Raw genomic sequence first — 17785 nt, forward strand, 5'->3', positions numbered from 1 at the left:
TACCTTTATGGTTATATTTGTCATAATGTACAGTAAGTGTGGTTTTCAAGTTATGCAATGAAAGAGCAGGCAGGTTGTTGACTTGACATGGGTAGGTGGCAAATGTGGAGTAGGATGGCAGGTAGTATGTTGCAATGGGAATCTTGAGATATCTTTCTGGCTTTTGATGCAATAAGGAGGGGATGTAGCTCAGTGGTAGAGTGCATGGTTCGCATGTATGAGGTCCCGGGTTCAATCCCCGGCATCTCCACTGGTTTTATTCAACGTTATGTTGCTCAACGGGTGGAAAGTGTCAAGAACTTCAAATTTCCGGGCGTGCATATTTCCGAAGATCTCTCCTGGTCCCAGAACACTGATGCAATCATAAAGAAAGCACATCAGCGCCTCTACTTCCTGAGATTACGGAGAGTCGGTATGTCAAGGAGGACTCTCTCGAACTTCTACAGGTGCACAGTATAGATCATGCTGACCGGTTGCATTGTGGCTTGGTACGGCAACCTGACCGTCCAGGAGCGGAAAAGGCTGCAAAAAGTTGTAAACATTGCCCGGTCCATTATCGGCTCTGACCTCCCTACCATCGAGGGGATCTATCGCAGGCGCTGTCTCAAAAAGGCTGCCAGCATCATCAAGAACCCACACCATCCTGGCCACACACTCATCTCTCCACTGCCATCAGGTAGAAGGTACAGGAGCCTGAAATCTGCAACATCCAGGTTCAGGAACAGGGTCTTCCCCACAGCCATCAGACTATTAAACACAACTTCAAACAAACTCTGAACTATAACACTTTATCTGTTTATTTATGTGTGTTTATATATACAGTATATTCTATGGTATATGGTCACACTGATCTGATCTGATCTGTATTTATGCCTACAATATTCTGTTGTGCTGCAGCAAGCGAGAATTTCATTGTCCTATCTGGGACACATGACAATAAACTCACTTGACTTGACTTGTCAAGAAAATACTGCTAGAAAAGTACCATTGTGGAGCGATAAACGCATTTACACCCAGAGTGTTGTAAATTTGTGGAATTCTCTGCCACAGAAGGCAGTAGAGGCCAATGCACTGGATGAATTTAAAAGAGTTAGATAGAGCTCTAGGGGCTAGTGGAAATAAAGGGATATGGGGAGAAGGCAGGCACGGGTTACTGATTGAGGATGATCTGCCATGATCACAATGAATGGCGGTGCAGGCTCGAAGGGCCAAATGGCCTCTTCCTGCGCCTATTTTCTACATTTCTATGTTTCTAAGGTATTCTTACATCACCAGAAATGGACATAAAGTGCTGGAGTAACTCAACGGGTCTGGCAGCATCTATGGAGGACATACATAGGCGACCTTTCAGTTTGGGACCCTTCTTTAGAGTCCAGACTTTTTTAATCCTATGCCCACACTTCAACGAGTATTCTAACCTCTGTTAGATTATTACTATCTTCATCCCATACCCCGACCTCCCCATCACTAATGCAGAACGGTCAGTCCTCAGCAGAGGCCTTACCTTTGTATCCCTATGCCCACTCCTCTGAGTTTTGAGCCTCAATCATTGCATCCCTTGTTACATTGCCAGGTTCATTAAGCTTGAGGCATCACCCCAGTCCATTATCCCATCTTCTCAAGCAACTCTTCTCAGAACATGTAAGTAAAGACACCGTGTTAAATGTGGTTGCTACCTCCTGCCAAGCTTGGTCAGCTGGTACCTCAAGAAGATGGTGTTGTGAACATTGGACAGAGTTGGACAGAATATTGGACTGGAATCCATGGAGCCCAAGGCAGGCGACTCTCTGCATATTGTTCCCAGAAAAACTTTTGACTGTACCTCAGTACACGTGGCAATAAACAAAACTGAACTGAAAAGGATGAGCAATCACACGTTAAAAATCGCTCCACATTTTTGAACCTCTACTCCAACAAATAAGTGGAGAAATTAGTTTTGTTTATTGTCACTTGTACCTAGGTACAATTTATTTATTTATTTTTATTTATTTGCTTATTTGTTCCGAACAAGTAAAGACATAAATAGGAATAAATAACAACAACAAAATCGAAGTAGTCAAACAATTGGACATTCCAGGCAATATTTGCAAAGCAATGAAAAGCATAAAGCAAAATTTAAATGTCCAACACTTTTTCTTTACAAGCTCGAAAAGGAGTGAGAAGAAGGATAACTTATTTAATCTCACCCCTTCTCCCTAAACCCTTCTTCCATATTTAATAATCAATTAATTAATAATAATAATAATACCCCAGACAATTTTTAGAGATGCATACAGACATATATATACATACAACTGATATACACATACAAGTAATATGTATGAAGTAACCAAAAAACTTAAATAAATAATAAATAAAATAATAAATAAACATTGACCCCTGTTTGTCAACCATCCCCTTCATCCCTGTACCTTGTGAAAAAAAGTTTTTTGTATGTCATTTTGAACTGGTTCATATTTGGACATTGCTTTAACTCCACATTCAAACTGTTCCACAATTAAATGCTTTTGTTGCATACTAACCAGTCAGTGGAAAGACAATACGTGATTACAATCGAGCCATCCACAGTGTACAGATACATGATCAAGGGAATAACGTGAATGACGTTTAGTGCAAGATAAAGTCCAATCAAGTCTGATCAAAGGTAGTGTGAGGGTCTCCTGTACACTGTACACTGTGGATGGCCCGATTGTAATCATGGATAGTGTTTCTGCTGACTGTTTAGCACACAGCAAATGCTTTTCTCTGTACCTTGGTACACGTGTCAATAGACTAGACTAAACAAACTAACTCATTGCAAACTGTCCTTGTGCAACGGATGTCTACATCACATCAGTGGAAAGATATGTGCTGTTAATCTTGATGTTCTGTGCCATTTGCACACACCTATACCATGCTTCAAGGCAATTGGGTCATCTTTCATTAGTTTTAGGACGTCATTTCCCTTTCACAGTCTTTGCAAAAACACTACTTAAAACTTATTTTAGTCTTTCAAATCAATAGAAGGAATTTTCTATCCTTTACATCCATCTACCTATGAGTGTCCACATAAGTTTACCATGTAGCCTGAACACCAATGTTTAACAAGGTAGATACAAATTGCTGGAGGAAATCAGCAGGACAGGCAGCATCTCTGGAGAGAAGGAATGGGTGACATTTTGGGTCGAGACTCTTCTTCAGACACGTGTTTTAAGTACGTGTCCGTGTAAGATTTTCTTTACATTTCACGTCAGACAACGTACAGGGATGGCATTTAGCTCCAGCAAATGTCATGATCCTGTGCAACGACATAAGATAAGGTCAGCTGTCGCTAATGTGCAATCTGTATGAAACGCAATAGTTCTAATGCCATTTGAGAAAGTCTGCCCCACACCAATAAACACTCACCCGGGGACAGATACATTTCAAAGTAGCAGTTTTGCTGCTAATAATGCACATGTCTGAGATGGGATAAAGTTTGCTACGGATGCCTCTGAAATTAAATAGACTGCTAACAGTCCTGCATAACCAAAGGCCAAAGCGCCAATAGAAAATAAACAACTGAGAACTTGTACCTAAGGAAGGAAATCAATGTAATGAGCAGAGGAGAAAGAGAGTCGCATAGTGACAGAGAAAAAAGCCGAAAGTTATAGGTTCATAGGTTTTAGGAGCAGAATTAGGCCATTTGGCCCATCAAGTCTACTCTGCCATTCAATCATGGCTGATCTATCTTTCCCCCTCAACCCCATTCTCCTGCCTTCTCCCCAAAGCCCCTGATACCTATAATTCAAACTTAAATTATGATCCAACTTGAATTATTTTGGCGTGGGCATCTTTGTCTAAAGTTGCATAGAGCTACATTACGATGTCTGACAATAATAAATAATTGCTGGTTTGTGAGGAGGTGCATTCCTACGTATACTGTCTCAGGGTCTGTGTGTGATCTTGGTGCATGGACCTGAGGTGCTTAATACCATTGTGCATGTGCCTCCTCCACTATGAACAGTCATGGCCCAAAGAATCAAGAGTCAGCGGGAATGTTATAATTCTTCTAGGAGATTTTGAGAACACTGTTGAATATTTTCTTCAGTTTATGATGGAGCTTGGATGAGAGTGTGAATGACATGGCCTGTCCAATGTAGCTGACCTAGTGCAGCAAGAGCTGACCTAGTGCAGGGGATACTGAGATTGGAAAGGACACTCTCTGCATATCAGAGAGTTTTACAGCACTGAACAGGCTTTCGGCCCACGTTGCCCATGTTGACCAAGACGCTCCATCTAAAATAGTCCCAGTTGCCTGCATTTCGTCCATATATCTCCAAACCTCTCCTATCCATGTTCAATGGTTCAATAGTGCTTTATCAGTCACAAATGCAACTGCAAGTGAAATTATTTTTGCATTAATTATAAATGCAGCTACTACAATATTTTGCCACCATTTCCAAGGTCCAAAGCCTGGTCAGCCTTTAGCAAACCCCATCTCAGCCGGATGTACTCATCGGACCCAGGCGCCGTAATCCTTCTCGGGAGCCGGTCCCGCCTTTCCTCGACAACCTTCATCTTCCTCCGAGATGCAGGGAAGCGTCTCCTGTACGGGCTCCACCTCCTCCTGGACGAGTCTGTGTACCACGTGCACATGGAGTGTGTGAGGCTGCAGCCCCTGTTCCAATATCTAAAGGGGCTGCTCCTTGCCTTCTGGCTGAACTTCTCACCCACCATCCTCATCTTTGGACACCCTGTGCATAGGGGAGAGCGTAGGACCGAAGATGTCCTGGTTGGGTTGCTCCTAGGCCTGGCCAAGCTGGCCATCTGCAAGTCACAGCACCAGGTGGAAGAGGGCTCTGCCCGAGCTGGCTGCCTGCCCCATGTCCGGGGTTATGTCTGCGTCCGGGTGGTTTTGGAAAGGGACTACGCCCTGTCCACGGGCTCCATGGGGGATTTCCGGGACCGTTGGGCATCGCGTGGGGTGGAGGGTACCCTCAATAAGGATGGGGAAATAGTTATATAATATGTAAGATTTTTTAAAATTTTGTATTATGATGTTGGGTTTTGTTTCGTTTTATGTTGTATTTAAATATTATTTTAATAATTGATTAAATTATTCTTGGTAAATAAAAAGCCTGATCAGCCCGCACGGTCGATGGACTGTAGTGGTTCCCGTGAATCGACGTCCCTGTCCTCACCTGGCCATCTTTGTGTCCCCTCCTGCAGCTGACCTTGAAGGCACTGGAGATATTACCCCAGTTCACTCTCCCATCAGCCCTTGCTCTGTAATTGCAGTCTGTAAATTGTCTAACACTGTCTAACACTATCTAACACAATAGGAACATTTACAATTTTTACCAAAGCCAAGTAACCAATAAACCTCTACCTCTTTGGAGCGTGGGAGGAAACTAGAGCACCTGGAGAAAACCCACATGGTCGCAGGGAGAATGTACAAACTCCATACAGCCATGGTTAGGATCGAACCCAGGTCTCCGGCACTGTAAGTCAGCAACTCTACCACTGCACCACCGCGCCACCCCTTGTTGTTCTTGCTGGGGAAGCCAATTGTCTCCTCATGCACAAATACCACTATACTTCATATCTAATGAACTAAGCTGCTTTTTAGGCCATTTTCAGTCTGAAGAAGGGTCCCGACCCAAAATGTTAGCCATTCTTTTTCTCCAAAGATGCTGCCTGACCCAATTGAGTTACTTCTGCACTTTGAAAGATACCAGCATCTGCAGTTCCTTTCTCCACAAAGCTGCTCTTTAGTTGTGTCATAGCACCGACTCTCCACAAGATGGTGGAAGCTCCCTACTTTGAAAAAATACAGATCTTAAGGCACAATCAATTTACAGTAATAGTTTCCATTTACGTATTCCATTACATTGTGACAGAAATAATTTACCGAACCACAATTTATTCTTTAAAAGCATGAACTTTGTTGAAATAAAGAGTTACAGCCTGGAGGTGTTTTTTATAGATGCCTTCTCCATGAGAATTTGCAGCACATGTAATGTAGGAAAATACATCCAGCTACTTCACAGAGGTAATTAGGTAAAGCAGGTACTATCACAATGTTTAAGAAACATTTGGACAGGTTCATGGATAAGACATGTTTAGATGACTATGGGCCAAAAGCAGGCAGGTGGGACTAGTGTAGATGCGGCATGCTGGTCAATGTGGGCAAGTTCGGCCTAAGGGCCTGTTACCACACTATATGATTCTATGACTATGTATAATAATTTAAAAAATAGTCAACCATCAAAAAAGGAAGCACCAGGAAGGGTGGCAAAAAAAAATTGGTTGACAAAGAAGTTAGCTTTGAGGAGGATACTAAAGGGAGAGAGAAAGGAGCCGGCCAGTTCAAAGCGGGAACTCCAGAATCGGGGAGCTAGTGGGAAAAAATACTACGGATGCTGCAAATCCTGCAGTAAAAGCTATAAGAATGATGGAAACACTTGGCAGGTCAGGCAGCATCTGTGGAAAGGGAAACACAGTTAACCTTTCACCTTGAAGAACCATGTGAAAACTGGAGCTAGGTAACCCATGGCAACAGCTGACAGAGGAGAAAAGAGCTATTGGTACAGGGGGAAGCACACACAGATCCCAGTGCAATGCTACAGGTAAAAGCAGCACAGCCATGAAGTCATTTAAACATCATCCTACGATTTTACGCGTTTGGCTTTAAGCCAAAGCCAAAACGAACTTCTTTGTTGGACGCTTTGGTGTTAGACAGAGCACTGGCAGAGTCTTGTTTGATTTGCTGATAATGTGGAATTAATATTGGAAGCTAAGCTGTGGATTGGTCAATAGTTGGCGTGACAACAGCATAGATCAAAGTTTCAGTAGCAAAATACCAAACAGTCTCATTCCCTCCACAATTCCCTGATGAACCCATCCCTTCCAGCCCACACTACTTCATCCCAGGTACTTTCCCCTGCAACCACAGGAGATGCAACACCTATCCCTATACCTACTCCCTCGACTCCTGGAGTCAAGTCCTGAAGACAAGCTGGAGTAACACAACGGGTCAGGCAGCATCTCTGCAGAAAAGGAATAGGTGACGTTTCGAGTCAAGACCCTTCTTCAGACTGAGAATCAGGGGAGAGGGAAACTAGAGGTATGAAAATGTACAAAACAAAGGTATGAAAAGTATGAAAATAACAAATCAAGGCCAGCAACATTAATCAATGAAAGGTGGAGCCCACAATGGTCTATTGTTGGGTGTGGAGAAGGTGATAAAGAGTGGATACAAACAGTGAAACTAAGCAGGATGACAGTGAAACTAGTAGGGCGATCAGGTGGGGGAGGGATGTTGAGAAACATTTGGACAGGTACATTTAAAGGATAGCATCAGAGGAATATGGGCCAAATGCAGGCAGGTGGGACTAATGTAGATGGGGCATATTGGTCGGCACAGAGTGGGCAGAGGGATACATCGTAAAACTGCCAAAAAACGATGACCTAAGAAAATGCGACAACTACCGAGGGATCACTCTTCTTTCTGTACCCAGTAAAATTCTCAAACGGGTCATCCTCAACTGTCTTCAGGAAGCTCTAGACGAGAGGCTATGGGACCAGCAAGTAGTATTCAGGAAGGATCGCTCATGCACAGACAACATAGCAACATTACGCATCATCATTGAGCAGTCTATTGAATGGAACACGTCCCTGTACATCAACTTCAACGACTTTGAGAAAGCGTTTGACAGCTTAGACAGGGCAACACTATGGCACCTAATGGATCACTATGGAATTCCCACCAAGATCAAGGACTCGTATGATGGAACCTCATGCAAAGTTATGCATGCAGGCCAGCTCTCTCAGAGCTTTAGTGTCAGGACGGGCATCAAGCAGGGATGTCTATTGTTAACATTCCTGTTCCTCCTGGCAATTAACTTGATTATGACGGAAACAACTGAAGGGAAAAGAAATGGAATTCAGTGGACAATGTGGGAGCAGCTAGATGATCTTGACTTTGCAGACGACATAGCTCATCTTTCACACATACAGATACAAATGCAGGAGAAGGCGGACAGACTCTCAGAAGCTGCAACAAAACTTGGCCTTACACCCAATACAGTAAAGACACAGGTGATGAGGATCCACTCCAAAACCAGCAACCTTATCCTTATGCACCGCACTGCTCCAGAGGAGGTAGAAACATTCACATGCCTAGGCAGTGTTGTGGACATCACTGGAGGAGCAGAGGCAGACATAATAAGTAGAATCAATAAGGCTAGGGTGGTGTTTAACATGCTCAGGAAGATCTGGAGCTCAAAGCACATCGCAATCAACACCAAACTACGCATCTTTAACTCAAACTTGAAACAGGTGATGCTGTATGGATCAGAGACATGGAAAACAACAAAACACACTACAAACAGGCTGCAGACATTCATTAACACCTGCCTTAGGAGAATACTTAACATCTGGTGGAGAGACAAAGTAAGCAATGTGGACCTGTGGAAAAGAACAAGCCAGGAGCCCATTGACTTACAAATTTGAAGGAGAAAATTGAGTTGGATTGGACACCCCCTCAGGAAACCTGCCACAAGCATCACCCGGCAAGCCCTGAAATGGAACCCCCAAGGAAAAAGGAACAGAGGTCTCCCCAGGAACAGCTGGAGAAGAGGTGGCCAGACAGAAATGTCTGAGAGTGGGCTCTATTGGGGAGATCTGGAAAGAACTGCCAACAACCGAGTGAGGTGGAGGACATTTGTCAATGGCCTATGCTCCCTAGAGGAGCAAAGTGCTTAAGAATTAAGAAGATATTGGTCGGCATGGGCAAATTGAGCTGAAAGACCTGTTTCCACGTTGTATGATTCCATGGCTCTATAAGAGAAGCAGAGGTAATGCTTCAGGTTGGACATTTTTCATCAGAACCCGGGGGTTCTGTTTGCAAGGAAAAGTTAGAAGACGTGTGTTTTAATTTATTGAGAAGGGAAAGCGGTGGAGACAACACAGATAATATCTATGGTCGGGTAAAGACCAAGAGAAACTGAATACCCTGTTCTGCATCTCACTTCTTCAGCCTTTTTTTACGTCTCGTGTCCTCATTCATTTCCCTCAGTTTACATCTCACTCAGTATGACCAGTTATAGTCAGCAAACCTGCACCTGCTCCCTCAGACAGCTGGGTGTCTCTTGATGTCCACCCCATCACAGGCATTCCCATTGTTTCCTTCAACCTCTCACTTCTCCACAGCATAAAACAAGCTTACCTCCCAAACCTTTCCTTGTTCTGCTAAAACATCAATGACCTGAAACACTCTCCCTGTGACCTCTCACATCCCAAAGTCTCACCATCTGGTAAAGCTAATTTACCACTGCAAAGAGCTAAGGATATATGGGAAACATACCGGGAATTAATGCAAGAATGGGAAGAGCTCAATAAATTCAGAGGATGTAGCTTCATTGCCACAGACTGGCTGTTGAAGCCGTCAGTGGATATTTCTAAGGTGGAGGTTGCCAAATTTTTGATTAGTAAGAGTGTCAGGGGTTATGGGGAGAAGGCAGGAGAATGGGGTTGAGGGAATGGTAGATCAGCCGTGATTGAATGGGAGAGTAGACTTGATGGTCTAATTCTACTCTTAGAACTTGTGCACTTGTGAACTTATGTTGGTTGCGGTTTCCACTGGAGCATCTTCAGCACTGTGGCAGAGAAGAAGTCTGACATGAAAGATTCAAGTGTGGCGGGTGGGATTGAGAAGCATGGGTCTCGGAAGCAGCAACATGCTTGGAGAAGAAAGGAAGATCGGCAACATGGTCACCAATGGTTTCAAGATTAGTGCCATTGAAATGTTATCTTGAGTACGATGATTCTGAAAGGAAAGAGAGGGAATGAATTTGGCTCTGATTTTTACATCAACATGAAGGGTGCTCATTTTTGTGAAAGATTCTCGGTCTATTAAAAGTATTGAATTAATGGCAAATTACAGTCCCCGCACCAAAATGAAAGTTTACAGTTCCAGGGATCCCATGTTCATAATCATAGAAGCAGAATTAGGCCATTCGGCCCATCCAGTCTACTCCTCCATTTAATGATGTCTGATCTATCTTTTCCTCTCAACCCCATTCTCCTATCTTCTCCCCACACAAGAATGTATTTGATGAAGGACAAATTTCTCAATTAAAAGTATTTCATAAATACTTCTTACTGTCTGGGCTGGCTTATGGCATGTTCACAAATGCTCTGGAACCTGCCATCATTAAGTTTTGGCACTCAGGATGTTTCCACTACTGGGAGAGTCTAGGACTAAAGATCATAGCCACAGAATTAAAGGGCGTTCTTTTTGGAAGGCGATAAGGAGGAATTTATTTTGTCAGAGGGTAGTGAATCTGTGGAATTCTTTGCCGCAGGCTATGGAGGCCAAGTCTGTGGATATTTTTAAGGCAGAGATAGATAGATACTTGATTCGTACATGTGTCAGAGGTTATGGGGAAAAGGCAGGAGAATGGGATTAGGTGGGAGAGATAGACCAGCCATGATTGAATGGTGGAGTAGACGATGAGCCAAATGGCCTAATTCTACTTCTATCACTTATGACCTTATGAGGATGCTGCTGTAATCCTTCCAATGGTGACCTCTGCTTTAATTTTGCTGCAGCCAGCAATCCCATTTCCTTTTTTGCAGAAGAGAAAAGAAGAAAGTGCTGTAACCCAGTAACATCCCAAAGCAAACAGAGTCATACAGCATGGAAACAGGTCCTCTGATCAACTTGCCCGTGCCGATACTCTGTCTACACTAGTTCCACCTTCCCGCATTTGGCACATATCCCTCTAAACCTTCCCTATCCAAGTACATGTCCAAATGTATTTTAAATGTTGTTATTGCACCTGGCTCAGCTACCTCTTCTGGCAGCTCAATCCATATATCCACACCTTCCGTGTGAAAACGTTGACCCTTAGTCAGAGTCATAGAGTGAAACAGTGTGGAAACAGGCCATTTGGCCCAACTTGCCCATACCGGCCAACAATGTCCCAGCCTGCCAGCACTTGGTCCATATCCCTCCAAACCTGTCCTATCTATGTCTCAGGTTCCTATTAAATCTTTCCCCTCGTACTTTAAACCTATGCCCTCTGGATTTTGATTTCCTTACCCTGGGTAAAAGACTGCATTCACTCTCATGATATTATACATCTCTATAAGATCACACCTCAGCCTCCTGCGCTCCAAGGAATAAAGTCCTAGCCTGCCCAATCTCTCCCTATAGCTCAGACACTTGGGTCCAGGCAACATCCTCGTAAAAAAAACTGTGACCCAGAAATTCTTGAAATCGTGAGATTGCTAAGAAACAAAAGAGAGAAATAGGTGCTCTTGGGCATTATTCTTCACACCATAGAATATATATCCTGAAATTGCTCTAAGACTGCTCCGAGTATGCTTTGATGCCACCAAGAACATTTGTCCAATAAAATATAATGTACAGTTTGTACATGAAAGACCATAAAAGATGAAATAATATGCTATTGTATATCATACTTTATGTGCGTTCGTGCTTTGTTTATCCATATACAGTATGTACTGAAATAGGCCGGCCTTATTATGTATTAGTGATACATTCAACAGAATCACCACACAATATCAGTGCATAGTTTAGACAATTTAATGATGGACTATAATTTATCATAATGATCTAGCCAGACTGTTTGATTTTCTCTGCTTTAAGGAGAAACCAATAAAAAACTAATGCTGCAGGCATCTCTGTTCTATATGGCACACTGAGAGATATGTTAGCTCACAGTATTCAAATAGATAACATAGCTAGATTTCCGCTTACAAAAACGCTAAGCACTCTTAATATTAGTTCAAATTGATATTATTACAAGAACTTTGGTAGTTTAAGGAGGAAATTAAATCAATGGGGATTGTTGATGTTGCTTACCTTTTTGTTTAGCCCTGATTAAATCTTCCGTTTTGTGTTTATTCGTGAATCTGTAAATTTTTTAACTGCACAGCTTTTTGAGAGAAAGTAATCCCATTACCATCTGTCAAACAACACACTCCATTACTCTATGATCTGGCTAATTAAAAATAATCATTCCTTGGGTTCGCTTAATTTTGCTGCTGCAGATGTGCAGCAAGATGCAATTTGTGCAGGAAATCTCTAATATTTATTTTAAATTCATAAGATTTTCCTGGTGAAGAACAAGTCATCCACTGAACTGTGTGAGAGGAAATATTGGAATTTGGATACCAGTTATTAATTTTGTTGCCATACAGGGAGCTTATCAGTTGAAAACCTGCTTTGAATTTATAAAGAGGCGAATCTTGGAAACACGCATGGACTGTGAATGCATGGTCTGTTCTTAAACATGCCGTCTTGCAATTGTGGTCTATAACACTTTATTGCCCTGAAACTTAAGACCCACAGCAGACCACCTGTGCTTCCCATCATTCCCATTTTGCTGACCTGCAAAAATAAATTCTGTACTTACTACAGCAGCGACTTGTACTCCAGGGCTGCTACGCTTGCTAATGCAAAGGCCCTATGTGGTGGCGAGCTTAAAACACACCTGGTTTATCCAGCCAGCCTCTGATATTCGGCAGCATTCTGAATGGGCGGCACACTGGTGCAGCTGCTAGAACTGCTGCCTCACAGCGTAAGAGTTCCAGGTTTGATCCTGATCTTGTGTGCTGCTTGTGTGGGGTTTGCACTTTCCCCTTATGACCAATGGGTTTCCTCCGGGTGCTCCGGTTTCCTCCCACATTCCAAAGATGTGCAGGTTTGTAGGTTAATTGGTCTCTGTAAATTGTCATCAGTGTGTTGGGAGTGGATGCGAGAATGGGATAGCATAAACTAGTGAGTGAAGCGTGGACATGATGGGCCGATAGGCCTGTTTCCATGCTGTGCCTTTCAATCAATTCAATCTTTCAAAGCATTCAAAAATGTTTCAAACTGCTGTAGTAGCTCAGCAGGTCAGGCAGCATCTCTGGAGAAAAGGAATAGGTGATGTCTGTTAATCTGAAGGGTCAGAAACGTCAGCAATTCCTTTATGACAGAGATGCTGCCTGACCCGCTGAGTTACTCCAGCATTTTGTGTCTATCTTTTATCAGAATTGCACTGTGCAACATAATGCCGTCATGTGGCTGGCCCAGAAAAACTTGGTTCATGTCCCTGACATTCTGAATCTTTTAAAAACTATTCGAAATGAAACAAGTAAAACATTTAAAAAATATTACAAATATTACAAATATCACTCAAACACATTTAAATGATTGCAATATCACCACATGCACAAATACAAATAATTAATAGTCATAGAGTCATACTGTGTGGAAACAGGCCATTTGGCCCAACTTGCTCACACCTGCCATCATGTCCTATCTACACTAGTCTCACCCCTCTGTGTTTGGCCCATATCCCTCTAAACCTGTCCTATTCATGTACCTGTCTAAATGTTTCTTAAATGTTGAGATAGCACTGTCTCAACTACCTCCCCCGGCAGCCCGTTCCATACACTCTAAGATTCCTATTCAATCTTTCCTCACTGAAGTTCTATTGACTTTTGTGAATTTTCTCTTCAGTACTTCCTTTATCCTGCAAACTGGATCCTGACGATGCTGGGAGGTAAGGAGAGGTAAAGCGGTGTTTTATTCCATTGCTCCACATATAACCATATAACCATATAACAATTACAGCACGGAAACAGGCCATCTCGACCCTTCTAGTCCGTGCCGAACACGTATTCTCCCCTAGTCCCATATACCTGCGCTCAGACCATAACCCTCCATTCCTTTCTCATCCATATAACTATCCAATTTATTTTTAAATGATAAAAACGAACCTGCCACCACCACCTTCACTGGAAGCTCATTCCACACAGCCACCACTCTCTGAGTAAAGAAGTTCCCCCTCATGTTACCCCTAAACTTCTGTCCCTTAATTCTCGTCATGTCCCCTTGTTTGAATCTTCCCTACTCTCAGTGGGAAAAGCTTATCCACGTCAACTCTGTCTATCCCTCTCATCATTTTAAAGACCTCTATCAAGTCCCCCTTAACCTTCTGCGCTCCAAAGAATAAAGCCCTAACTTGTTCAACCTTTCTCTGTAACTTAGTTGCTGAAACCCAGGCAACATTCTAGAAAATCTCCTCTGTACTCTCTCGATTTTGTTGACGTCCTTCCTATAATTAGGCGACCAAAATTGTACACCATACTCCAGAATTGGCCTCACCAATGCCTTGTACAATTTTAACATTACATCCCAACTTCTATACTCAATGCTCTGATTTATAAAGGCCAACACACCAAAAGCTTTCTTTACCACCCTATCTACATGAGATTCCACTTCCATATTGTTCAAACCAAAACAACATCAAAAATCTGAACCACTATCTGCTGAGACTTCTTTTGGAGGTTCATGCATGGCAATAACAGATCTTTATTTTGAAAGGCGTGGTCTGTGACCCTCTGTATTTTACCTCTAATCTCTTCAAAGGGCTGCCATTTCATGCTAAAAACGTATCCACAACTTTTTCAATATAATGTAAATGGAGTTACTGGAATTGTCTTGGAGATCTCTCCCATCTTTCGAGTTTTGCTTTAGGATGTTGAGTTCAGAAATCATGACATACTCTAGCGGTAAAGTTGCTGCCCTACAGCACCAGGGATCTAGGTTCAATCCTGACTATGGTTGCTCTCTATACGGAGTTTGTACATTCTCCCTGTGGCCGTGTGGATTTTCTCCAGGTGCTCTGATTTCCTCCCACACTACAAAAGCCGCACAAGGTTTTAACATTTTTAATTTTTTTTTATTTATTAGAAGTAAGTACAATACAGTGGTACCTTTTTACAGGTTCCGAAAATTATGTTAACATATTACATTCTCTGTACAACTTCCTCCCACACTCCAAAAGCCGCACAGGGTTGTAGGTTAATTGACTTCTGTATAATGTAAATGGTTCCAAGTTTGTAGAATGGTCCTAGTGTATGGGGTGATCACTGGTCGTTATGGACTCAGTGGGTTGAACGACCTGTTTCCACACGGTATCTCTAAAGTCTACATAAGCAGCTAGGTCTTCTGTATCTTTGTCTATGCTTGGACACATACATGGATAGGAAAGGTTTAGAGGAATATGGGCCAAATGCAGGCAAATGGGACTAGCTTAGATCGGGCATCTTGGTTGGTATGGATAAGTTTTGCAGAAGGGCCTGTTCTGTGCTTTATGATTCTATTACTCGAACAGTCAAATCCTCTCGAGATTGCTTTCATATTCACCACATCCTGGTGTTTTGCACAAATAGTGCTTCATAGTTCCTAGACGATTAATATTGTGTGTCTGTCTCCTATATCACTCTGGTTGATGGACACGTCATGAAATGACGTCACGTTTTCACTCAAACATTATGTAACTTGTATTCACAAAGACAAATGTCAGAATAGCCTGGGCGAGTCAGTGCAGTGTATTTGTAGATGGCACACAAGTTAGGCACAAAATGCAGACAGCATCTCTGGAGAAAAGGAATAGGTGACGTTTCAGGTTGGAACCCTTCCTCTGGATGGCAGACACTTCCATAACTATGTGCCAAGGGAGGAGGTAAAGAATGTTTTGGATGCTTGCTGAGGTATAAAGCAAGTGGGAAGCTTTCTCTTGAGGGTGTTTGGGCTGCACTCATACAGGCAAATGGGGAGCATTCCATCAGACCTCTGATTAATAGAAACATAGAAACATAGAAAATAGGTGCAGGAGTAGGCCATTCGGCCCTTCGAGCGTGCACTGCCATTCAATATGATCATGGCTGATCATCCAACTCAGTATCCTGTACCTGCCTTCTCTCCATACCCCCTGATCCCTTTAGCCACAAGGGCCACATCTAACTCCCTCTTAAATATAGTCTATGAACTGGCCTGAACTACCCTCTGTGGCAGAGAATTCCACAGATTCACCACTCTCTGTGTAAAAAATGTTTTTCTCATCTCGGTCCTAAAAGACTTGCCCCTTATCCTTAAACTGTGACCCCTTGTTCTGGATTTCCCCAACATCGGGAACAATCTTCCTGCATCTAGCCTGTCCAACCCCCTAAGAATTTTGTAAGTTTCTATAAGATCCCCCCTCAATCTTCTAAATTCTAGCGAGTACAAGCCGAGTGTATCCAGTCTTTCTTCATATGAAAGTCCTGCCATCCCAGGAATCAGTCTGGTGAACGAACCTTCTCTGTACTCCCTCTATGGCAAGAATGTCTTTCCTCAGATTAGGAGACCATGACTGTATGCAATACTCCAGGTGTGGTCTCATCAAGACCCTGTACAACTGCAGGGTAATGCCTTGTACGATACGATACAATGCGATATGATATGATACAATACGATACGATAGTAACTATATTTATCCCAGGAGGGAAATTGATCTGCCAACTGTCATGAAACACGAAATACATGAAACATGAAACTAGAGTGACGAGTGGAAAGGATTGGGATGGGCAAAGATTTGGGGGGGGGGGGGGGGGGGGGGGAGTCAGTCTACCCCACGACTGAAGGGGGAGGAGTTGTACAGTTTGATAGCCACAGGGAAGAAGGATCTCCTGTGGCATTCTGCACTGCATCTTTGTGGAACCAGTCTGCTGCTGAAGGTACACCTCAGGTTGACCAGATATAGGTGGTGGGAAGCAGAATGAATGAGTAAAGCTGGTGAGTGGGTTAGGTCAGGCAGCTTTCCAGAAAAGGGAAAAGTATGAATAACAACATCATCATAACCTGTCACCTGGAAGCCCGATGGATAATTAAAGGAAAAAACCTTGTTTTAACGTGTCAAACCAGTGAAATTCCTTTTTTACATACAGTTCAGTCAAAATATTACTATATATAAACACGATCATAGTTAAGTACAAGTGTACAGGAATAGTATACAAGAGTCACCATCTTGTGCCACCATTTTTCATGGATCAAGTCTAAGTTGTTATAAGTAGAGTTCTTAACTTAGCCATAAAGGCCCGTTGTCCTGGCAACATTGCAGGGCCGGCCTGGCCAAGTGAAGTTGTTGGTGTCCTCCACTGCTGGCCCATCGCTCCGTGCCACTGCAGGCCGCGTCCGCTCTCGGCTACTTGGTGCGGTCCCCGATCCAATCCCAGGCTGCTGCAGGGCCTCCAGAGCCCCACTCCACCATCAAGCTCCTTCACTCTTCTGACAAAAGATCTTTAACCTCAAATTTTAGTTCTGGTTCCATTCCCATGGTCTGTGCTTTACAAGGTGCGTGTTTTCTGATTTTATTTTAGATTCGCAGCATCTGCAGTTTTCTTGATTTTGAGATACTCCACGTATGGTCTGTGAAATTTCACTACACACACAGCCTGAGGGACATCACTAAAGAGGGAATGTGTGCAACATCAGTCCGCATGGAGTCTGGGAAACATCCATCCACTTAAGGTCTGGGAACATCACTCCACATGCAGTCTCTGGAGCGTCACTAAACAGGGAGTCTGCGGAACATCACTCCACACATATGGAATGCAGAAAACAGCCCACACAGGGCGGCAAGGTAGAGTTATTGCCTTACAGCGCCAGAGACCCCGGTTCGATCCTGGCTACGGGTGCTGGCTGTATGGACTTTTACATTCTCCCTGTGACCACGTGGTTTTCTCCAGGAGCTCTAGTTTCCTCCCACACTCCAAATGCGTACAAGTTTGTAGGTTAATTGGCTTCGGTAAAGATTGTAAATTGTCCCTGGTGTGCAGGATAGCACTAATGTACTGGGTGATCGCTGGTCGGCAAGGTCTTGGTGGGCTGAAGGACCTGTTTCTGTGCTGTATCTCGACATTCCTCCACATAATGTCTATGGAATATTACTGCAGATACAGTCTGTGGCACATCACCCAA

At 43.2% G+C, this 17785-nt stretch overlaps 1 protein-coding gene, 1 non-coding gene and 1 pseudogene across 2 annotated transcripts in view; 2 read left to right on the plus strand and 1 right to left on the minus strand.

Annotated features, from left to right (window-relative positions):
* hnrnpa3 (heterogeneous nuclear ribonucleoprotein A3) overlaps window positions 1–17785 on the minus strand; it is an 81489-nt gene that overhangs the window by 38932 nt on the left and 24772 nt on the right. The window lies entirely within an intron of this gene.
* On the plus strand, window positions 179–250 carry trnaa-cgc (transfer RNA alanine (anticodon CGC)). Its single transcript has one exon. It is a non-coding gene; the product is annotated as a tRNA-Ala (tRNA).
* Window positions 7363–13135, plus strand: LOC129699133 (uncharacterized; annotated as a pseudogene).

This window comes from Leucoraja erinacea, chromosome 7 (genome assembly GCF_028641065.1).
Source record: "Leucoraja erinacea ecotype New England chromosome 7, Leri_hhj_1, whole genome shotgun sequence".
Taxonomy (NCBI): Eukaryota; Metazoa; Chordata; class Chondrichthyes; order Rajiformes; family Rajidae; genus Leucoraja; species Leucoraja erinaceus.